This window comes from Mus musculus, chromosome 9 (assembly GCF_000001635.26).
Source record: "Mus musculus strain C57BL/6J chromosome 9, GRCm38.p6 C57BL/6J".
In the NCBI taxonomy this organism is placed as follows: domain Eukaryota; kingdom Metazoa; phylum Chordata; class Mammalia; order Rodentia; family Muridae; genus Mus; species Mus musculus.
This window is the reverse complement of record NC_000075.6, coordinates 105,808,122-105,832,499: the sequence shown is the minus strand read 5'-3', so window position 1 is coordinate 105,832,499 and position 24,378 is coordinate 105,808,122. Positions and strand designations below refer to the sequence as shown.

The following is a 24,378-nucleotide window of genomic DNA, read 5'->3' as shown; positions in this document are numbered from 1 at the left end:
CTTAGGCTCCAAAGGTAGAATCTATGACTGATTGTGTTTTTTATCTACCACAGTAAATCCTGGGTTTCTAGTATTTACCACATAGTAGATACTTAACAAACCAATAAATCCTAACACTCCAGTAAGATATCTGATTTAAATTTATGATTATTTAAGCTTCAGACTTACTATGTAGCTGAGTGTGACCTCAAACTGCTCTTTCTAAATGCTGAGGGTACAAGCAAGTGCAATCAAGTCTGGCCTTGAATATATCATTTAAGTTTAAGTGTGTGTGTGTGTGTTTGCATGCATGCACGCACATGTGCATGAAAGGTTCATTACCTCAATTTGACAATGGATTATTACTCAACATGAAAATGTTAAGCAACTAAAGAAACAACTTAGACAATTGGCCCTCGTCAAATGGAAAACATGCACTTCAAAGGGACACTCGCGTGAAAGTAAAAAGAGCACATAGTGGTAGAGAACACTGATGGACCATTCAGGGAAAGGAGTGCAAGCGATGGAGGGAACCTCTAGAACTTGATGCTGCACAGCCAGCCTCTTTACCCTAAGGGACCAAGTTAGGCGGGGAGATGGCTCAGTGGTTAAGAGTAATTGTTGCTCTTGTGGAGGACCAGGAAGTGGCTCCCAGAGCTTACACGGTCATTCACAACATCTGTAGCTCCAGTTCAGGTCATCTGACTCTGTCTTCTGACCTCCATAGGCACCCGACACACACACACACACACACACACACACACCTATATACATGCAGACAAAATGCACTGGCAAAGTAAAATAGTAAATATACAAACAAAAAAATAAATAAACAAATCTAGAAAGAAATTGAAATATCGACCAAGTTCTCCAAATAGCACATGAAAAGTTCCTCAGCACCACCAGAGAAAGTCAATGCTAAACAACCCTACAATGACTGTCATTAAAATGTCAGTTGACAACCATGGGTGAGGATGTGACAAAAGCAAAGCCCCCTCGAGCTGCTGGTGGGGACGATGACGATGTGGCCCCTTGGGAAAAGTCTAGCTGTTTCTGTAAAGGAAGACCACAAAGTTCCTGTCTCAGACAGCCCAGTCACGGCCTCCTAGGTATGTCCCCAAAAGTAAACATGTACCTACACAAAGACTGCGCACAGAGAAGCGCGTTTACAGTAGCAGTCTTAATAAGAAAAACGTGGGAACATCCCAAATGTCTACTGGTTGAAAGTGTGTAACAGCCCCACAGAAGGTATTTTTTGCCCACAAAAGGAATCACATACCAATACACGCCACAACGTGGGTAAACCGGAAGCACACACTGAGGGGAAGATGCCAGCTGTAGAGTCACATACGGGTTCTTTTTTTTTTTTTTTCTGAAATACCTGGAATATGCAAGTCTTTAGAGGCAGCAAGCAGGTGGCTGGTAGCCAAGGGCTTGGGGGTATGAAAAATTGAGTACTGACAACCAGCAGGCAGGGGGCTCCTTTTGAGAAATGTTCTAGTCTTTCTAAAGTCACGTGTATCTGAAGACACGCTAAAATAGTTGACATGGACAGATTTCATATGATGTATAGCTTTAAAAGGCCATTAAGAATGATGCGTGTATATATGTGAATGTGCAGATAGAGTATTACTATAAATGATTCTACTCTTCACAATGCTTGTCCTGTAGGAATTTTATATTTAATTTAATATACTGCATTTAATGTCTAGACAGTTACTGGCTTATGGTGGTCCAACCTCTTATTTTCTTTTGACTTTATGATATACAAAAGCTATGTATACTTGGTAGATACTTTATTTCAAAATTTAAATATGGGTTTCCCCCCACTCCCCCACTCCCCGGCTATCAGTACTCTCGCCATGCTAGGTAGCAGCAGTGAGCCAAAGCTCACAGCTTAGATCATTAAGGGCAGCAGAGTGATTGATCAGCGAGACAGCTTATGAAGATGTTTGCCAGGGGGAAGGATGGATTGGCAGGGGTCCTGTGAGCTGAGAGGGAGGAAGATTGGACCCTGGGAGATCCAAGGGAAGGAGACCTGGGTAGCTTGTGGGTTTAAAGGGGGTAGATCCAGCTGGGTTGAGGTCTGAAGACAGTTCTAAAGTCAATATGAGACCCCCACCCCCACCCCCGGTGAATGGTAGCTAGCTTCCCCACAACTTTGATTTATGAACGGACTGGGTGGTTCTTGAGTCCTATGCTGTCTGTGGAGGAGCAACTTGACCTCTGCTGTGATTTATGTCTTGTTGGATGAGACTGACACAGATTTCAAAAGTGCATCCAAACACACATGGCACCCACACTTTGCCTTTAGTGACAGATGTTCCTGAAAAGGCCCCGGAAGTACAGCAGAGACCCGCTGGCTATTGGCGCATCGTGTGTCTTGTCCAGAAATCATGGGTTACACAACAGTGAGAACTTGGGGTCACTTTAGGCAACTAATTTCTTTTACACAGCTCAAGAGCCTCTTTTCTTCCTGTCATTCTGACCTAAGTGGGGAGAGGGAACCCCATTCTTTGAATGCTAGTCTCAGTTTGAAGCAGTGTGCAATCAGTTTAGACATCCTAGGATCCAGAGCATCAAGATGCTTCAGAACTGTATGTCAAAGAGATTCACATGCCTGCCATGAGCTGAGCCTGGGGTTCATTACGTCCTGGCAGAGCCAGGAGTCTCAGGCTCTTGACTTCCAGAAACCCTCCTGGCACACTGGGCTTTTTATGAGAAAATTACTGGATGGGCAACATTGGAGTGTGTAGGACACTTTGGCAAGTGACTTTGGGTGGGCTGGTGATCGATGAGAAACTGCCACTCAGAAATCTCAACTCTTTCCACATGAGACACCTGCTAATGTTGCAAATTCAGTGTCCTCTCAGCTGCCCTCTTGACCAACCACAGGAGGTATGGAACCGCCATTTTGAAGATACCTATCCTTGTGTGGAATCTCTGAGAAGAACACAAAGTCTGTGATTGATCCAGGAGACACAGTGAGGGACATTAACTCATGCCTTTATACACCATTAAGAAAGAGCCCGATGGCCCGACTAAAGAGTATAGTGGAATGGGCTGGAGAGATGGCTCAGTCCAATTCTCAGCAACCACATGGTGGTTCACACTGGTGTGTCTGAAGACAGCTATAGTGTACTCACAGACATAAAATATAATAAATAATTCTTTATAAAAGAGTGTAGTGGATTAAGGCATTTGCTGGTTCCATTTCCTGGGACTCAAGGTAGAAGAGAATCAACTCCATAAAGCTGTGCTCAGCCTCTCTCTCTCTCTCTCTCTCTCTCTCTCTCTCTCTCTCTCTCTCTCTCTCTCTCTCTCTCTCTCTCTCTCCCCCATCCCCCTACACACACACACACACACACACACAGAGAGACATGCACACATAATATATAAGTATAACTTTAAGGGAAGAAAGAAAGGAAGGAAGGAAGGAAGGAAGGAAGGAAGGAAGGAAGGAAGGAAGGAAGGAAGAGAAAAAGAAAAAAAAAGTAAGGTGTGGCCAAAGTTGCAGCTGGTGGATAGTCTGGCTTAAGTCATTCTCTGTGGCAAACCACTTCTATCTTGAACTTGTCCTCCGTGAAGCTGACACTGTGTTGCCAAATGGAACAGGTGGAACCTATACCAGAATTAGGCTGTGGGTTTCATCCCTGTTCGCCCACACACAAACTTACCTCCTCTTCATACCTTCCCTGCCCCAAGATGACCACACAGCAAGTTCCGAGAAGCAGAGTTCCGGTTCTCCCAAAGGGGACTCATGGCCCCCTTTGTCCTTCCTTGCGTTCGTTCGTGTGTTTGGGACTCTCAGATTCTAGCTTAATCTTTAGAATTTATTTGAGAATTAAGCGTTTCTACAGATCTCCAAAACTTGAGCTAGAATTGCCTTTTCTGAGTTTCCTACCCAGCAAATACCTTTCACCTTCTGTCTCCAAGTGTGTCTCTGCATTGACAGTGAGCAGATGTTGCAATTTCAATGGTTTTGTGGCCTGGGCACCTACTCAAGGTGCACAGCAGGTGGTCAGATATCTGTGCTACACTGCACAAGGCTGGATGAATGAAAAGAAAGCGAATAGAGTGACTAGCTTTAGGACAGGGAGAAGGGAGAAGTCTCTACCATTCGAAACCTCTTAGACTACCTCACTGCACCCCATTCCTCTCCTGAGCGGTTAGTACTAGAAGTAGAGAGATTGCTTTGGTGCGCTCCAGCGCAGAGAGTGAAGGCAAGCTCCAAGCACGCCCCAAAGTCCCCACCCTCCACTTTCCCCCAGGGTCTGCAGTCCAGGAGTTTGGGGGCGGTCCACGTTGCAGAGAAACAGGCGGGATAGTGCCAGCCTCCAAAATCCGCCCCCCTTCCCTCTTCTGTCACCTTCCCAAGGCTTGAGCAGCACGCGGAGCCCTGGGGGCCACCAGGGCGTGGAGAGCAGCATTCATCTGCGGAGCCTGGGGCGTGGGAGCTGCAGCCCGCGGGACCCCAGAGGCCAGAGGCTTCCTTGCCGCGCAGAGTCACATCCAGGCTCCCCTGCTCTCCAGCTGCTAAGCTATCCTGTGCTGGGGACTGTGCGCTCTGGGTGTACACTCCTCAAATCCACCCAGGCTGGGTAGAAGTTTCCCTGAGGTAAGTTCAGCAGCCAATGTCCGCTGGGAAAGAAACAGAACAGAGTTAATAAATGGTCAGTGAGGGGAGGCAGTGGATCAGCCAGTTGAGAGAGGCTACGAGAAGGACCAAGGTGAAGAAAAACTGCATTTAAAGGTCTTGACAGTGCCTCTTTGGAGGTTTTCATCCACCCCAGACAGAGTGAGCTGAATTCTATGGGCTCTGTTAGTTGTTTCTCCTTCTCCTTTTCCTCATTCTCTTTCTCCTCCTCCTCCTCCTCCTCCTCCTCCTCCTCCTCCTCCTCCTCCTCCTTCTCCTTTTCTGCCTTCTTCATCAGGGTGTTGAAGAATCAGCAGTATGAGCTAGTCATTCCCTGATTTGGGTTGGGAGTTCCCCCACCACATACTCGGGGTTCTCCTGGAATGAGAGGTGCCTTGCTCAATACTTTGTTCCCACATCCAGCATGGGGCCTGGAGCGTGGCAGGCACACAGAGCCACTTAACCAGGCAAAGCCGTTGCAAGCCTGCAGGTACACAGCATCTATGTTTCCCTGCCCAGTGTCACACTAAACTATTAAAGGTAACGTCAGGGTTTTGTTGGTGGTGCAGGGCATGAGGGAGGCAGGCAAAGCGTGTCTTTTCAAAAATCAATTCCCAGTGACATTCTACTATGAGTGGAGCCCAGACTGCCTGGCTCGTAACCAACCTTGGACGTAATTTCAACCAGAGGCCAGAAGAGGAAGGGAAAACCCTGGAACTAGGAAGTAATGGTTCGTTTCTTTGTGGCCTCTTGTGATAGGATTTCTTGTGGATCCTTTTTAGAAATTATCAGTATGGAGATGTTTGAAGAGGACTTTTGTGAATGCCAGGGAGTCAACAGGGAGAACCGGGGATCATTGAGAAATTGGGGTGTTGCTGATTACCTAAGACTCAAGACAGAACACTAGAAAGCTGTTCTTAAGGGTTTGGTTTTTCCTTTCTGCTATAGACTCCAATAGTCACAGTGCCAATTTAATTTTTAAAGATTTATTTATTTTTAAAGTGTGTCTGTGTGTGTGTAAGGGGAATGTGTGCGTGCCAGTACCTGAGGACTGCTTCAGATCTCCTGCAGCCAGGGTGACAAGTGGCTGTGCGCTGCTCAATGCAGGTGCTGGGGAAACAACTTAGTCCAGGGAGAGCTTAGTACAAGCTCTTCGTGGCGGAGCCCTGGCTAGAGCCACGTGCTGCCCATTTTAAAGGTCCTAGTTGATGGGTACCACTTTTAGTTTTGTTTATTCTTTGCATTTATTCCCATGCACAAGCTTTTGCTTCCTCGGGTTCTTCTGGAGCATCTCTCCCTTCTATTCAGCCTCCTCTTTCAGTGTAGGTCCAGTTCGTTCCTTTTGAGTCTCACGTCCATGCGGCAGGGGACGCTGAGGTGTGGGACCGTCCTGCTCTGAGCTCTGTTAAGTGTGGTTGGACATCATGGGTGCTTGGTTCACCTGGAGATGCTCTGAGACCAGAGAAGCCACATCCAGCTCCTTCTCAGATACACTCTGCAGTGTTAAGCAGGCTCAGCTAAATGTGTAGCTCTCATTCAGACACCTTGAATCTGCATGGCTGGGCCTGGGACATCTACCTATTTGCAGGCTTGTACTACTAAGGCGGCACACATTGCTCATATTTTTAAGTCACTTATTTAACTTTTAATTGTGTGTGTGCACCTGGGTGTCGCCTGTGCGTCTAAAGTGTCAGATCCTCTGGAGCTGAAGTCACAGACGGTTGAGAGTCACTGGCCCTGAGTACCAGGAACTGAACTCTGGCCCTCTGCAGGAGCAGTAAGCTCTCTCTAACCACTGAGCTTTCTCTCCACTTGGGTCCTCTAGAAGAACAGTGCTTGCCTGTGGCTGCTGAACCACTTTCTTACCGCCTGCCTCCATTGCTTCTTTAAGGGACATCTTTCAGATACTTGGTGGCTTTTCACATATACACACCCTTGATGGCCTCGGTAACTTCCTGGGTGCTCTTAAAGTGAACATAAAGATTTCACCTCTTGCTTATTATGAGTCTGTACAGTTTCTGGTCAAGAGAGAAGCCAACCATTTTCACCTGTCACCTCAGGCTACTTACAAGTTTTTTTTTTTTCATAATTCACCTTAAAATGTGTGCGTTCGTGTACATGGGGGTACAGTTGGCATGCGTGTGCCTGTGGAAGCCAGAGACTGGTGTCTGGTGTTTTCCTCCATCTTTCTCCACTTTTGAGAGGGGGTCTCTCTCTAAACCTAGGATTTGCTGCTCCAGATAGACGGACCCTCCAGTGAGGCCTGTGGGTCCTGCTGTCTGCTCTCCACCACTGGAGTTACGGAGGTGCTCACAGATGTGCCAGGGTTTTACATGGATGCAGGCCCTCGTGTTTGTGCCACAAATACTTTACTCACGGAGGCAGTTCACTGGCCGTGAGGTATTGCTTTTAATACCAGATCCCAAGTATGCCAGGGTGCAGTTACACTGTCATGCTTTTTGTTCAGAATCTTCACAATCAGGGCCGTGTGCACAAAAGTCCAGAAACCTAAAATAGCGGTTTGCAATAAAAAGCCTTAGATGTTTGCATCATTCGACGAAAAACTGTCATTTCCTTCCACCCTTTCATAACATCGGACATTCAGAGAGGGACCAGTGGGATGGCTCAGTGGGTAAAGACACTTCCCTCCAAGCTTGGAGACCTGAGTTCTATCCCTGAGACCCACAAGACAGGAGAGAACAGGCTCCCTCAAACTGTTCTCTGACCTCTGCATGTGTGTGCACGCACACACACACACACACACACACCCAGAGGCACATATAGACACACAGACACAGGCAGATAGACAGATACATACATACACACACACATACACACACACACACACACACCCAGAGGCACATATAGACACACAGACACAGGCAGATAGACAGATACACACACACACACACACACACACACACACACCCAGAGGCACATATAGACACACAGACACAGGCAGATAGACAGATACACACACACACACACACACAGAGGCACATATAGACACACAGACACAGGCAGATAGACAGATACACACACACACACAGAGGCACATATAGACACACAGACACAGGCAGATAGACAGATACATACATACATACACACACACACACACATACACATAGAGACACAGACAGTCACACACACATACATAAACACACATACACTCAAACAGACACACACCCACAGACACATACTCCTACTAATGGAATGTAACAGGGATGAAGGGAGGAAGGAAAGGAGGAGAGAACCTGGATTAAGGGTTCTTTTCCACTTACAAGTTTGGTATATTTAAATGCTGTGCCATAAAATCAAATTGTATTATATTCACAAAGTTTTTGTTAAGCATTCATTAGGGGATAAACCTTTGCCTCAGGGAAAAAAATCTTTTGGTTTTGCTAAGTCTTCTAGCGATATAATTCTATAAGAATACTGTTGTTAAATGTGAAGTACAATTTTCTTGTCTTAATCCCTTTGGAGAGTCTAGATGCTTGAAAGTTTTAGTGTTTGCAATATGAATGCAGGGAATGTGTATTTGTGTGGACAGTGCTGGCAGAAGCTAACTAAGTCACCAAACAAGGACCAGGCTTCAAGAACTGTGACTAGAGTCAAGCAGCATCCATTCATCTGTAGACTCCGTGTGCTACACAGTCCCGCTAATATAAAGCTCTTAAAAATGGAGGTTGAACCTTCAGTAAATATGCCCTGGCTCAGAAATTCTCAAAAACTAAAAATGATGTTGTTAACTATATTACAAGGTAAGTAACTAAGGGCCGAGCTAATGGTTGTGCATTTGAAAGCAACTGACCCTCACGTGGCTGTCCCCCAAAATAAGTATGGTGACCATTATACTTTCCTGGCTTTTACTCTCTCTCCTTTGTTGTTGCCGATTTGACCTGCCTTGTTATTTGATCCTTTGGAAACAGAGTCTTACCATGTAGCCCTGGCCAACCTGAAACTCACTACTGTGTTGATTGATTTGGCCTCACACTCATAGAAATCCTCCTGCCTCCTGAAGACTGAGATGAAAGCTAAACACCGCCACTCAGAGCCTGATTACTCTCTCATATGTGCTACAAACATGACTTTCTCGTGCTGATTAGATGTTGGACAAAATATTTTTAAGTTTCTTATTACATTTTATTTATTTTATGTGTTTATGTGGATGGGGGAGAGGTGGGAGGGGAGCCACAAAGAAGCCATGGCATATAGATGGAGGTCAGAGGACAACTCACCGAAGTCGGTCTTCTCCTCCCACAGTGTCTTCCTGGGGACTGAACTCAGGTTGCTAGGCTTGTTTGGTAACTACTAACCCACATCCCTGGGCCTCTCTTGACTTCTCTGCTTGCTGTGACTGTTGGTTTTTACATTAGGGAGTGGCCTAAGTTTCCTTCCAACAGACCTGGTTTTGAGTGACAGATGTGCCTGACGAACCCCAACCTTGACCTCTTAGAGCCTTGCTTTTCTCACCCGTCCTGTGTGCAACAGCCTTAGGGAAACTCCAAGCACCAGGGCGCTCTCCCAAAGGGGAAAAGCAGGAGAGCAATCAGGCAGACACTACTGTTTGGTTGGGACGACTCGTCAGTGTTAAACTCAATGATATGCAGTGTTGCCAGCCCAGTGAACAACTTGTTTCCATGGAGTGTAATCCACGATGAGCAGAAACTTGCTGGGTGCAGTCTCTCTCTTTCTCCTGGAAGTGTTCCAGTTCATGAAGATCACTTAAGAAAAGGCCTGTCAAGCTGGGCGTGGTGGCGCACGCCTTTAATCCCAGCACTCGGGAGGCAGAGGCAGGCGGATTTCTGAGTTCGAGGCCAGCCTGGTCTACAAAGTGAGTTCCAGGACAGCCAGGGCTACACAGAGAAACCCTGTCTCAAAAAAACCAAGAAAAATAAAAATAAAAAAAAAAAAAAAAAAGAAAAGGCCTGTCACCCAGGCATGTAGCCATCCTGGAAGAGATGCTGCCAGGAGGGAGGTGAGAGGGTGGGGGAGGGGTTATCTGTATTGGACTCACGAGTGCTCATATCTTAAACTTTATGGTTTAAGGAAACTTTCCTAGAGAAATCAAATTCTCCCCACAGGTAGGTGACTTTATAAATCATGCTAAAGGGGCTGGAGAGGTGAGTCAGTGCTTAAGACCGCTGGCTGCTCTAGCAAAGGGCCTGGGTTCAGCACCCACATGCCAGTGCGCAACCATCTGTAAACCTCTCCTAGTCTCTGCTGGCAACAGGCACACGTGTGGTGCACAGACTTACATTCAAGTGAAACACAGAAAGTAAAACGATAAAGCATATTTATTGTTTTTCACTCTGTGGATCGTGGTTCTGTGATGCTGAAAATATCTTTCTAGTCCACACCCCACACTCCATTCCCTTCCCCTACCTCCCCCCACCACTGTGTGTGTAGATTGATGGCAGGTGGCTCCCTCAACTGCCCTCTCTGTCGAGTTTTGAGACAAGTCCCCCAGCAAACCTGAGCTCTCCCATTCCGCTAGACTGACCAGCAAGCCTCAAGGATCGCCCCCACCACCCCAGTCTCTGCCTCTCTAGCACTGTGACTACAGTAAACCTACTGTGTTCTACAGTACCTGACTTCATGCTAACTCTGCAAACACGTTAGCCTCTAAGCCATTTCCCCAGCCCCTCCCCTGACTGTCAGCAGAAGGGAATGACTGTTAAAATGGAGAACTGCCTTGGTGTAGTGATGAACATCTGAGATCCCGTCCTTGGAAGGCAGAGGATCTGGAGTTCCAGGCTAACCTCAACTACATATGCGTTTGAGGCCAGCTAGGGCTACATGGGATGCTGTCTGTCTGAATTAATTAATTAATTAACTAATTAATTAATTAACAGATAGAGTATAATTCTTTCCTAAGTATGAAGCATAGCAGCAGCATTCAGAATATCTATTGAGGTGCAAAATGTCAGAGTACATTTTTTTAAAATCCATAACGTATACCTACATTTTCAAAATTTTAAATCAGTTTTCCATAGCAACCTCAAGCTTCTCAAGGGAAAGAGAGTGAAGATGGACTATTGCTACATAGTGGCTATTTAAAAGGCACACCTAGTAAAGACATAATAGCCTTCCTCTCAGTCACTCTGCTGGTTTCTTCCCCTCCTGCTAACTCTGGTCTTGGAGTGAGCTCACAGCCCTGGCAGGAGAATTTGGAAAAGATATCCAAGGGCAGAAAAGGATACTGCTTAGCCAATACAAACCCTATGCCAAAGGAAAATATGCCCCGTGCTTTTCTTATCCTTAATGCTTCCCACGGTTCCTTGTCACTTAGTAGGTACTCAAATATTTCGCATATAAACGGCTGTTAGGATTTCACAACTCTGGCTGGAGTATGTGTCTCTTTGCAAGCTGGGGCAGATGCTCTTAGAAAATTCAGGAATGTGCAAAACTTCATGATGTTCTGCAAAATCCTTTAGCTGTACAATCTCAGGGAAAAACTACTAACTTTCAAGCTCCTAGCAGGATAAAGGAAAATATAAACTCCCACCATTCACGCTGAAGGTTGGTCTCGCCAAAGCAAGATGCTGCCAACTTATCTTTGTGACTCTGAACCCCACCTTTGGAGGATCTTGATTAGCCGAGATAATGCTAAGAACTAAGTCCTTGTTATGGTTCCAAATAACAAGTCTATGGACGTGGTCTGCTTTACCTTTGGCAAGAAAAGTTTTTCTCCAAGTGTACGAATGGTAGAAGAAAGAGAAGAAAAAGAGAGCATTAAAAATGAACTTAATTCATGTAATTGGATGTGAAAATTGTTGGGCTCACTAGGCGTCAAATGTACATGTAGCTACTTAAGCGTTTATAGTTAGGGACTCTGTGTTGACTTTCATGTGTGCTGATGAGTTGTGTGTGCGCTATGCACTCCAAACTTGAGAGTGGGGAAGGTTTTGCCAGGATTCGTTGACAAAGGCATTTGTGTTGGCTTGAAAAATCATAAGCTAATCATTCATTGGGTCCTTAAAAAAAACAACTTGATTAATGTTTGGCAAGAAATTCTGACCCGGAGTCTCCATTGTGTGAGTCCTAACAGCTGAACTTTGAAGTTCATAGAACATCATCATGTTTGGTTATTGTTCAGTGAGGAAAAAAAAAAAATCACACGGAACATCAAATGGTCCACAAACATCTTTTGGATACTCCTGCCTCACCTCAAGTTAGCTTGTATAGGTGAGCGCATTGGTATTTAGAATGTCACAATGACAGGCTTTAAAGCAGCATCCAGATCTCAGGGTCAAGCCTTGCTCTGCTGGCTGGCAGATGATGTTAGTGTCCTGGTTGTGTTCTCTTCATTTGCATCCAGTGCATTCTGCAGGCTTCTTACTTGGAGCGCTTCAGTTCTGCCTGAGAGTTTTCTCTGCCTTGGGTGTCTGTCTGACTCACGTGGGGCAGGTTGGTGAACTAACAATCCTGGGAGTGATGTTGTACCTAATATCAGGTTAAAGTTGGTGAGAGAACACCCCATCTTTGTGAACGACTCCCTGGGGCTGACCTATCCATTTTGCTGAGGGGGCCAAGTGCAGAGAGTTCCAGGCACACACGGTGGCAGATTGCCTGTATTTAATGTTGGTTTCCTTCCCTCCTCTGTCTTCTTTTTCTGCTTCCATGCTTTTAGGAGTCACTTCCTGTTGTCCTGGTTGGTTTTTATTGTCAATGTCAACAGAATCTATAGTAACCTAAGCCAAAGAATTGCCTCAGTAGGATTGGCCTTAGACCAACTCTGTGATCATTTATCTTGATGTATGGTTGATCTGGAAGGACCCACTGGAGGTATCACCAATCCCTAGGCATGGGGGGAGAGGAGCCAGACACTTGGGCTATATAGGGATGCTATCTGAGTATAAGTCATTGACCAAACTGGGAAGCAGTGCTTCCCCATAGTTCTTGCTTCAATTCTGGCCCTGACTTCCTTCAGTAAAGAACTATGACCCAGAAGTGCAAACCAAATAAATCCCATCATCGTCTAAGTTGCTTTTGATCAGAGTGTTTCATCACAGAAACAGAAAGTGAACTAGGACACAGGGCCATGTGAGCTCTTGTTCAGGGTCTGCTTTTGGGGAAACTCTTGCTGCTATTTCAGTGCACATGGAAGGTTCGGGTAGCTCAACTCTACTGATCTATAGCCATCTTTTCAATACCATTGGAGTCAAATAGTAAGAATGGAATCCTTGCTTTCAGACTAGAGAACAGAATTCTGCGGGTAGCTAAAGCTGTTTCACTGCGTCTGGCTCCGTGGAATTCTTGGTCCTGACTTTGCTCCTAAATCCCTGTTGGCATTTAGGAAACTGTCCTGGAACATGGAGGGAGGCAGTGTGTGTGCTTGGCTGAGGAGCCAATGGGGCGAAGCTACCATCTGTGGGATTATGACTGAACGCCTCTAAGTCAGAATCCCGCCCAGGCGGACCGATATGGCAGCGCCGAGGAAGCCTTGGTTGGCCCTGGATAGCTGGATCCTCATCTGTCCCCGCTAGGCAAGGTCCCCGCGTCGTCCCCGCGGCGGCGCGGGGTCTCCCCCCGCCGGGCGTCGGGACCGGGGTTCGGTGCGGAGAGCCGTTCGTCTTGGTGTGATCTCTGAGCAGAAGGGAGCTTGCTGTAACCCCATAACTAGAGAAATACCACAAAATCCCATTCTGTTGTTCATAGAGGTGGTTCAGATGTGCTCATGAAGGTGAAGCTGGCTCCTCCACCTTCTGGCACGACATTCCAGTCCCCTCTGTGGTAGCCATCGTTTGTTAAGCATGACTTTCTTATCTGCACCCTCAGGTCTCTCCTGAGCACCCCATTCTGGATCTCTGACTGTCCACAAGGAACTTGAACTGCACATATGCTGCAGCCCCCAACGAGTCCCACACAGTATTCAACCCCTTCCCCTCTTCCCACGAATGGTACCACTCAGTGGCCACTCTAGAAAGCAGCCCTGAAGCCCTGTCCTTTCCCCCAACCCCCATGAATGACTCCAGCTCATCAGTTTCTGATTTTAATTCCCAACAGTTTAACTGGATCCCACAGATCTTAGCAAACCTTCCTGAGCCCCTCATTTAGTGATTCCCTGTTCCAACAGCGACCTCTCTCTTACCTAACACGGGCTTCCTGTTCTCCCTCCCCACCTGCCCTCTCGATCCTCCCACCGCAGCCTCCGTATTTCAACCCAGGGAATCTTCCTAAACCATCTACTTGTACTTTTCTCTGTTTAAAATACTCCAGTGGCTTTGGCTAAAACCCATCCTGATTCTGGTTAAAGTCCTCTCATCACCTAATCTGAGTTCTACTTTTCCTGTCTGTCTTATGCCTGAATCTCTCCCTCCAGTCCCTTCCTCTAGGTCTGTAGGGAGACTTTACTCTCTCCCACCTCTGCCATTTGCACTTGAGATTTCCTCTGCCTAGGACAGTACTATTCTCTAGACTCCAGGTCTTGGCTAAATGCTTCCATCCATTGTTAGGATAAGCACCATCCACATCCATTCCTAAGAGAAGCATTACTGGGGTTACATCTACTGGGAATAGGTACCATGCTGTTCATTAATCAGATAGCTCTCCAGTAAACTGGTTGCTTTGGTGTGTGTGTGTGTGTGTGTGTGTGTGTGTGTGTGTGTGTGTGTGTGTGTGTGTGTGCATGTGTTCTCCAGGCCAGCCTCAGCTCTGGTCACCCAGTAGATGCTCTACTAATATCTGCAGGTGAATAAATGAGCTAACATCAGGTTCTTAACTAGCTGAGAACCACTGGCAGCTCACAGACACTCTTTGAACTATTATCCATTGATAATAGGCTAATGGAAACAATACCCAAGCTAGGAAGAGTGAGAGGAGTTGATGAAATTATGGGTTTGCTGTCTCTGGCATGCACATAGCTGGTGCTCAGTAATAGTCACTTTGGAGTCACCAAGATAGAAAGATGCTTAAGTTGACCCTGTGACACTTTGAGATGAGTGAGGCCATGTTCTAGGAGGTGGAAGCTGAAGGCCCATATTGGTATAGTACGACTGGGTGAAGCCCAGAGGCAGAAAGGCATTGGTAATCCAGCTAACACACCTGGCTTTTCTGATGTCTTTTCAATCCTAGCGTGGGCTTTTGGAAAAGCAAGTCCTGCCATATCTCTTCCACCGTTTCCTCCAAATGATCCTTCCTCCCAGCTGTCAGGCCCTGCATTCCCTGGATCGGAGCAGAAATGGAGCTATTTCTAAGAGTTTTTGCCTTAAAAAGCCTCTCCCCACAGAGGAGGCTGCTTGGCTTTCTCCCTTCTCCCTGATTACTGCCATCATCCTGAAGCAGGGCCCATTAGGCATCTAATTGTTGGGTCTCCCGGGGACTGTTGCCAGGGTGCTCCTACGGTGTTCAGCACGTTTGCAGGTGATTTGACTGCCTGGGGATGCACAGTAAATGAATCTCCAGGTTGCTACCATTTGGTGAAGAAGGCAAAAACAAACCCAGATGTGTGTAGTGGACGGCCAAGTTAAGAGCGCAACTGAGGCAGACACTGAGATACGAGCCCCCAGGGAGGTGTCAGGATTTAAGGGCTTTTAGTTATATTTGTCAAGTTACTGCCTAGGTGCACTTACCTTAGGATCTGTAACTAGACTATTTTCGAGATGGCAGGGCCAGGGGTAGCACGAACTTTGCAACCCACCCCCAACCCCACCATGTCCATAGATCTAATAATTACGGGACACACAATCACTTGTAATGAATGGTCACTATAAGGAATATAGGTAAATTAATGACTAATGACATTTATATTAGGTTCTCAGAGCAGTTTTCCCTGATAGACCAGACTAGATAAATCCATACATATTTATTCTGTGGTGCAGAATACTTTAAATAGTTGCTCCCTTGCTCCCTAAACCTGTAGATTTTCAAGTATCTGCTAACTTACCTCTTCTTTGATGATCCAACAGGCTTTTCCACTATTCTGTTTCTCTCCTTTGTGTGTGTGTGTGTGTGCACGTGCATGCATGTGTGCTCATTGTGTATGCTATGCACATGTATGTGTGCTTGCATGTATGCAGACACACAGATGTATATGCATACATGTGTGTGTACACATGTGTGTGGAGGTCTGAAGTTGGGATTGAGTGTTCTCAGTTGTTCTCCTGTGGATTTATTGAGTTAGTTTTAGCCAATAACTACCAGGAATTCCTTGTTTCTGTTTCTTGAGTTTTGGGATTGCAAGCATGCTATTGCCTGTTCAGCTTTTACTTGGGTCTGAAGCCACGCCCATCTACGTAGCAAGCATTTTATCCACAGAACCAACTCCCCATACTATATACTAGCCTCTAGTATATAGTATATTCTATTTTTTATGGAGAGAGCTTCTGTAGATGTAGCCTCTGCTGCTGTCACCACAGTCAGCCAGAGCAGCAGGGGTTGGCTGTGTAGCACACTGGATCTACCAGAAGGCCTCTATGATGTCCCCTCCCTGGTACCTGCTGAACTTCCTGGGAAAAGACAGTTTGCTGAGATGTAGAGGTTCAGTGAGAAGGGATGGCTAGGACCACCCTTAGGAGAAGGAGCTGGGGTCTTCAGGTCTTCAGAAAGGAGATCTTCGAGTCTTCTACCCATGGAGTTTTCTGACAGTGAACGCAGAGCCTCCAAAGTCCTATATGGTTCAGTATTCTCCCTCACTCCTAAATAAAGAAAACTAGGTCAACTGATGATTTATGACAGGTATATAAGGGTCTCAAGGAACAGCTGTTCTTAAGATGATGGCTGGTCAGTGGGGGAGATTTGAATCTAGGAGGCAGCTAGCCCTCGGCTTTGGCCACTACTTGTCCACTGTGCAGGGAGAAGTGGAAAATACTCACAAGCCTAGTAGCTTCCTGCTGACACTGGAGTTCCATTCTTGCATGAGCAGAATTACAGTTCAGGCATCCTTTCATGGTAAGGGGAGTTTTCAATAAGTGGGGCTTTTTGTTTGTTTGTTTCCTTGTTTGTTGTTTTTTAGGAGACGGGGTGGGGGTGAGGGGGCAGGAAGAGTGATCAATGCAGTCTGGACACAAAGCTCCAAAGTGGTTGGTGATGGGTGAGAAGCCACAGAGCTCAGCAGCGCAGGGCCTGGGATGCAGTTCAGCGGTAGAGCCAGTTCACTTGCCTAGTGTGTGCTTGAGTCTCTGCCATGGAAACTGACTATGGTTAATATTTCCAGGAATCTTGTCTCATTTTATTGTGTGGCTTAAAGCAGGGACTTAATACATCTTTTCAGATTTTCTTTGGTAAGTAAAGATGATTGGTTCTTTCCCTAACTTTCCCAGTTAAAATCCATCCATAAGCTAGAAATAAAGGCTTGACAAAGCATGAATGGTTCCCAAGCAGCCGTGAGCAGTCTGGTCGCTTCCTGGTATCCAGCTTCATTCAGGGCCCTGTTGGCTAATTTTATGTCAACCTGACACAAGTAGAGTCATTTTCAAAGAAAGGACCTTGAATGAGAAAATGCCCCCACCAGACTGGCCTGTAGGCATGACAGAGGTACATTCTCTTGATTTGATGATTGATATGTGGGTGGGTGTGGCAGTTCTTTGTGCCACTTGCTGGATTAGTTGTCCTGGGGGCCATAAGAAAGGTTGAGCAAGCTGTTGGAGCAAGCCAGTAAGCAGCAGCCCTCCATGGCCTCTGCATCAGTTCCTGCCTCCAGGTTCCTGCCCTGACTCCTGTCAGTGATGGACACTGGGAGGCAAAGCAAATCGCACCCTTTCTTCCCCAAGTTGGTTTTGGTCCTGGTGTTTCATCACAGCAATAAAATTCCCTAGCACTTTTCTCTATGTTCTGCTTGTATAGATGACCTTTGATACCCTCATCCGTGTGTATGTCTGTGTGTGTGTGTCTGTGTGTGTGTCCAGCTATACTGAGTGTATGCATGTATGTAGAGGCCAGAGGACAGCCTCAAGTATTGTCTCAGGAGCTGTTCACCAAACATATCCTTGGCTCCTTTTCTTTCTTGTATAAAACACAATACTCATCCTTCTTTGTTTTTCTATGAAATCATTTCTCATTGGCTTACAACTTGGCAAGCTGGCTGGCCAGTAACCCCCTGGGATCTGCCCATCTCTAACCCTGCAATTATTAAGTTCAGGCTACCGTACCCAGGTCTTTTGCTTGTTTGTTTTATTATTCTTTTTCGAGGTCTCTGAAGATTGAGCTCAGCTTCTAATGCTCACATGGAAGTACTTGACCAACTGAGTCATCTCCACAGCTCATCTTCTAGTTTCTTCACTACACTGTTTTCCTTCCCACCTCAGAGCCTTTGAGCAATCCCTGGTCCCCAGCCAACACCACACTCCTCTTGGCCTGGTAGGCTCAAACCATTCTTTCAGCATTGTGTTCTCCTACAAGCAAGCCTTCCCTGATCGCCCCGAAATAAGTAATTCTTAGTGTGTCAAGACGTATATCATCACAGTACAGAGTAACAATAAACATTTATTTGGCATCCTTTTATGTCCAAAGTCTATTGTAGATAATTAAAAATGATATGGACAGAGTCCTACTTCCAGATAGGAAACAAACAATAGCAAGTCAAGGACTAGCTTTGAAGTGGAATTAACCACCTTAGGTAAAGGATAGATTAAGACTGGTAGTTGACTATGTGGCTTGGTGAGGTGACTCTAAATGGACAGGAAAGACTCTGGAAGGCAACATTTGAGCAGAGATCAAAGTCCCTAAGTGACAATATCTCAACATCTTTGACTGAATGTGTGAGCAAATGAAGCTCTCTGGGGCCATATCCAGGTTCATTATTTTGGGGGGTCCCCCTTAAGCAGGGAGATGATTCAGTTCCAGGGAAATGAAACTCAGTTCAGCCCAACTTAGTTAACCAGTGCTGGGTCAAACTTCTGGGGTCTGACACTTGGTGATTTATTTTAGCCATATTTAAGCACAATTCTGGAAAAAAAGTCACCTGATATCAATTAAGACGTGTTTACATTGAAACCCTTTACAAAGTACCTATGGCTTCTTCCATAAAGATGGGTTCTGTTGACTCAAAAACAATGCTCACCATGAGGGTCTAGGGAGAATGACTGAGGTAAACACAATGTCTGTGGGAGTCAGGATTGGCGTGGCCCTAAGATAACATGGAAGCCACCTAGGCAGTTGTAAAGTACAAGTGATTTCTCTCATAAGGCTCGGGTTTATGGACGGAGAAGCAACACTCAAGATTTAGTAGGGGAAAGTCTGGGATAAACAAACCTTACATTCTGGAGGATTCAAGTGAAGCCAAGCCCTGTTCATAGCAAAAGATCACCAGGTTGTAAACTACACGTCCCCCCAACCCCCTGGGAGTTCTGGGTAGAAGACAGGCAAACATTTCTTTCCTTTGAGGAAACATGCACGTATGTTTAACTTTCCTGGCTTCTCCAGTGCTTATTTGTGTGACAAGACCTCTTACCCACTACACACTGGCTTGCTCAGGGAACAGGGAGGCCAGCGTGGCTGCAGTAGAGGGGTAGAAGGGAAAGCCCAGCAGATGAGGTCAGGACCACGTGGCCAGTACTATGCAGACCCTCAAAAGCCTTCCAGAACCGCCCTTTAGTCTGAGCATGATGGAAGGTCACCAGGGACTTTTCACATAGCACTTATTGACCTGATTCATAATCGTCAAAAAATTGATTATTGTGTGTGGATTTCATAGTGTGTGTGCGCGCGCGCGCGCGCGTGTGATGATGACATGGGCTTAGTTGGGGACTGGCATTTGGAATGGACTAGTTGCGGGTTGTCAGAGGAACCCCTTCTCTGTATACACTGTGATTCTAATTTTATATTTAGTAGAGCCCAAACACAAACACCCCGTTTCTTCAGCTAATTGCAAGCTTCATGAGGGCAGAGTCCTACTGGTTTCTTTTATTGGGTATCTTCTACCTAGCATGCCATTTAGTACATGCACAGTGCCAAAAGCATGGGAGAGCTGGTCCTGCCCCTCACCCATCCGCTGCAGTAGGCAGTGTTGTGGATGCCAGAGAACTAGCCCCACCCTGCTCCACCCACATGGCTCTCCTCAGCTGATGGTTTCCGCGTCAGATACAAGGGGAGAAAGACTCATCCTCTCATCCTCCCATGGGGAGGTGGCCATTAGGAATTTAACCATGCTCCAGTGAGTATATAGACCACACGAAATAACTTGCTTAGTTTTTTTCTTTTTTTGGGGGGGGTTGGGGGAAGGTCATGGGGGGAAGGGGGTGAAGATAATAAGACTGGGAGATGAGTGTGATCGGGGCACATGATGTGAGATTTCCAAATAATAATAAAAATCACTTGAATGAGAGAATGCATGGTAGGGGATGGGATGAAGGTGTGAGCCGACGCTGATTTCATTTTACAGATGGGGAAAGATGAGCCTCTGGGAATTAGGTGAGGTGGACACCTAGGCTCTCTTAGTGTTCTGTTTCACAATCTTCCAGGAGTTCCTTTAAATCTCACTCACTCTCCTTTATCAGCAGGAGAGAGGGCTTACTAAAATGCACTTAGAATACCCCCTAGATCACTCTCTGTTTAGGCACCTACCTATGACAGCAATATTGTTCCAATTACTTTCCAGACAAGTTCTCTCTCTGTCTCTCTCTCTCTCTCTGTGTGCATGTGTGGGGACCAGATGTCCACACTGGAATGTCTTCCTCAGTGGCTCTTCCCCTATTTATTTATTTATCTATTTATTTATTGACACAGAGTCCCTTGTTGAACCTAGCTTCCAGCAGTTTGGCTAGCCTGACTGGCCAAGGAACTACAGGATTCCTCCTGTGTTCACCTGCCCAGTACTGAGACTTTAGACATACATACACTGTGGAGCCCAGCTTTTTCCCCATGGGTGCTGGACCTGGTCAGAACACAGGTCCTCGTGTTCCTGTGGCAAGCACTTCACCACCTGCCCCATCTCCTCTCCTCGTATCTTCTTGATACTCGTTTCTTTCTAAGTCAAAGTCATCACTGTGAGCTCCCCATGGGTAATTGTGGTGCAGGGACCTGAGGGCAGTCATCTGATTTCTGTCCTGTTTTGAAAGACACTACAGATCAATTGCCAGGAGCTGTTCGGGTCCTTAATCTCCATACAATACGTTAGCCATTCAAAAGTGGTCCCCACAAGGGCACTTTGAACAGAATCAATCAGAGAGCGCTCTCATCAAGAGGGAGAGGAGCATAGAGTGCAGCCAGCTTTCCTTTGGTCTCTTGGGGCAAAGCAGCTGCCTGCAATGTAACTTTCTCAGGCGGGATCACATTCTGGGCTTTCTAATTAAATTCCTGATATAGATGGCTATTTCACTTAGTGAACAGCTGGTGAAATTGGATCCTTGCTCTGCAGAGGTTTCCCAAAGCCCTTGAAGATTTCTGTGTGATTGAGTAGTACTTTTTCGCCCTAGAATGCAAAGGGAGGGAATTAAAGCCTCCTGCTCATCAGTCCAGGCCTCCCAGGCACCGTCCCGCCTTGGTCTAAGAACTTCCTAATAACTTACTTATTATTATAACTAATAACTCATTTATTAACTTTCTTCTTTGGGTTGTTTCTTACTTGCTATTAAGTCAGTGTGGTTTCCACTTCTATGTGTGTGTGTGTGTTGTACACATGGATCTATGTATGTTGTACGTGTATGAATGTGTTTCATACAGGTTTGTGCATGTGTATTGTACATGTGTCGTACATGTGTCTATATTGAACATGTGTGCTGTACATGTGGCTATGTGTGTATTGCATGGGTATTGTTTATATATGTGCACACATGTATTGTACATGTGCATGTATGTGTGTATGTATTATAGATGGGTATGCATATATACATGTGTGTTGTACATGTAGTCACATGTGTGTCTAGGAGTGCACTTGCCCACATGTGCACATGTAAAAGCCAGAGATCAACTGAAGATGTCTTCCCCTATTGCTTTGCCTTATTTTTTGAGCCTGAAGTTAGCCATTTGATTGGCCAGGGAGCTGCTGGGGCCTGCCTGTCTCTGCTGCTTTCAGCGGCCCAGCGCTGGGGTCTCAGCTGTGTGCTGGTGTGGCTGCTCTTATGTGGTTGTAGATTTGAACTTGGGTCCTTGTGCTTTCCTGGCAAGCATCCTGAGCCACCTCCTCAGCCTAGGTTTATGCTTTGTTTGCTTTTGACGTGGGATCTCATGTAGCCCAGGCCAGCCCCAAATTCCCCACAGAGCCAAGTACAACCTTGAACTCTTGATCCCCCTGCTTCCAGCTCCGGGATTGTAAGCATGCATCAGCACGCCAGCTGATTTACAGAGTTTAGGGCTATTTTACACCCGAAACCCATGAGGCTTCCAATTCCACGGAGGGACAGACGGGACAGACGTCAAAGAGAAAATTACTCCGGTGAATGTTCGGTCAACGATTTGAATGTTGCTCTTGAGGAAAAATGATAAAACACTAGGAGGGCCAGCCCAGACAGAGGACATTTCCTACTGAAGACAAACCAACCAGGAACGAGGAAAAGGATAAAGATGACCGCAAACGGTCAGTGAAAGAATTGGGAGAGAAAAGGCACTTGCCACTAAGAGCGATGACCTGAATTCAGTTATCTGAAACCCACACTGTGGAAGGCTAGAATCAACCTTTGAAAGCTGACCTCTGACCTCTACATGCATGTCATGATGTGTGCACAGACTTGTGTGTCCCCACACAAACATGCACACAATAAACAAACAAACAAACAATGTAATAAAAATAAACCTTGAGACTAGAGAGGGTGGCAGTAGCCAGATAGGCACAGGGCATGACTCCCCAAGCTTTGGCATAGATGTAGGCCACCTGGGCCTTGGTTATACTGCTTCTGGGGGAGGGTGTATGCTGGAGTCTGTGTTTCTCGAAGCTTCCCGACCACGCTGATGAGGCTGACCAGAGGACCACATTTAGAGGGCAGTGGAGTAAGGACACATCGGCTATGTTTCTGGAAAGATCCATATAATGAGCAATTTAGTGCCACAGCCGCTCAAGTGTGCCGCTGTGATGTAATCGCAACTGTTGATGGCTCATTCGTAATCAGGGAAGGCTGTGATCTATTAAAAACATCAATTAGCAAAACGGACAGGTGCGTTAGATTGGCCTTCCAGGCTGCGGCAGGCTGATTCCTGGTCAGTAAAACCAGCAGCACTTGTTTGCTCCCAATCAAAGCTCTACCTAAACCTTTTGGATTAAAACCAATCCATCCTCCAGCCCTTTCAGATCAGTCAAATCATGCTCCCCTGGGAGGGGCCAGATTTCTGGTGAGAGGGAAGTTGGCTCCAGAGTGAGGATCACAGGTTAGGGTATGGATCCAGGAGCCAGGCCGCCTCAGTCCACATCCCGGATCTTTAGCTTGTAAGCTCTTTATCTAGTTCTGGATAACCCGCCTTGCAGCTCTTACCTCAGCATCTGGCCTGTTAGGTGAAAATTGATAAAAACCACAGTGACCTACGCAGCTGGGTGAGAAGAGAGGAAAAGAGCAAGACTGTTTCCACACTGCGCCTGCGCACGGTAAGTCAACGCGCAGATAGCAAGTGTCCTGAAGCTCGCACCTAGCGCGGAGTCTCTGATGTCTTTGTATTTTATTTCCTCATCTTTAAACAAGTGTAAACTCTGCCTCACTGCTTTTCCGAGAATTAGATGATTGTCGTGATAATTTTCAGAAGTGATTAATATTTAACTCAGGAGATGGTGGCAGAGAAAGAAATCCTCCGTGCAGATGGCCCCTGAAGTGGGGGCTGAACTTCAATTCCAGTTGCCATTTCCGATTGGGAAATTTGGCACCTGCCAGCCTTGTGATTGGCTGAGCCAATTCCCTAGCCCGAATCTCTTCCCATCCAAAGCACACTCTGTCCCCTGGAGGAAGCCTCTGTGCTCAGGATGCTCTGGTTTCTCAGCCGGAGTCGTTTATCAGTCATTGACATTTGCACACAGTGATGCTTTGTTGCAGGACACTGTCCTGTGCAACTGTCCTGAAGAGTTTTAGCATCGTCCTTTGCCTCTCTCCCTTCCTAGCTGTCTCCAGATGGTGCCAAGTGTTCTGTAAGGGTAGAAAATGATCCTCAGTGCAGAGACTCTGTCACCAACAAGGACAACGTCCTTCTTTTCTACTCACTTCACTCCTACGGAACCCACCGTAACCTGCTGCATGTGGATGCCACAGGCCCTTCGCCATCCATGGTTTTCTCTGACACAGGGCTGTAGATGGAGCTCAGGTTACTTTTATGGGTTATTTGTGTGTGTGTGTGTGTGTGTGTGTGTGTGTGTGTGTGTGTGTGTGTGTGTGTGTGTGTGTGTGTTTTAATGGTGGAGGGACAGCTCAGTAAACTAGAAGCGTGATAGTCACAGTATGGTCTCTAGACCATATGAGCGTCACCTGGATGCTGTTAGACATGCACACCCTGGCCAGAGCTACTCATACAACAAACTTACACGATCCATAAGACTTAGCTCAAAACCCTCCCATCAAAGGGGACTTGGAACCTCCCAGCTCCCACTTCCCAGCTGCACCCTTAACTTTCCAGGGGCTTTTCACATCTCTGCAGAACCTTCCGGAAGGCAGGGGTGGTCCTGAAGAGAAAAGGAAAGAATTTGAATCCAAATTCTGCTGCTTTCCTAATATGGCTCAGAGAGCAGAATTTCTTCATAGTTTCAGTATTAGTATCTGTAAGATGAGAGTGGTGGGTGTTCTTTATAGGCTAGCGTGGAGTCAAAGGATCCGAAGCACAACCACGTCTTCTCTTCTGTACAGGCAACTAACCTGTGTGCCAGTGTGTGCTTAGGACAAAATGTGACCTTCGAAAAATATCAAATGAGTGAA

The 24,378-nt window shown here is 46.3% G+C and overlaps 1 protein-coding gene across 4 annotated transcripts in view; it reads left to right on the top strand.

The window, feature by feature from the left end:
- Nucleotides 1–4,253: 4,253 nt before the first annotated feature.
- The window catches only part of Col6a6 (collagen, type VI, alpha 6), a 138,830-nt gene continuing 118,705 nt past the window's right edge, over nucleotides 4,254–24,378 (top strand). For 2 of the 4 annotated variants that reach the window (XM_006511732.4, XM_006511733.3), the window contains exon 1: nucleotides 4,254–4,597. The gene's annotated coding sequence lies outside the window, so the exon portion shown is untranslated. Of the gene's footprint in view, nucleotides 4,598–22,851; nucleotides 23,070–24,378 lie in introns of those variants that run through there. The other 2 variants (NM_001102607.1, NM_172927.3) reach the window with 2 other exon arrangements.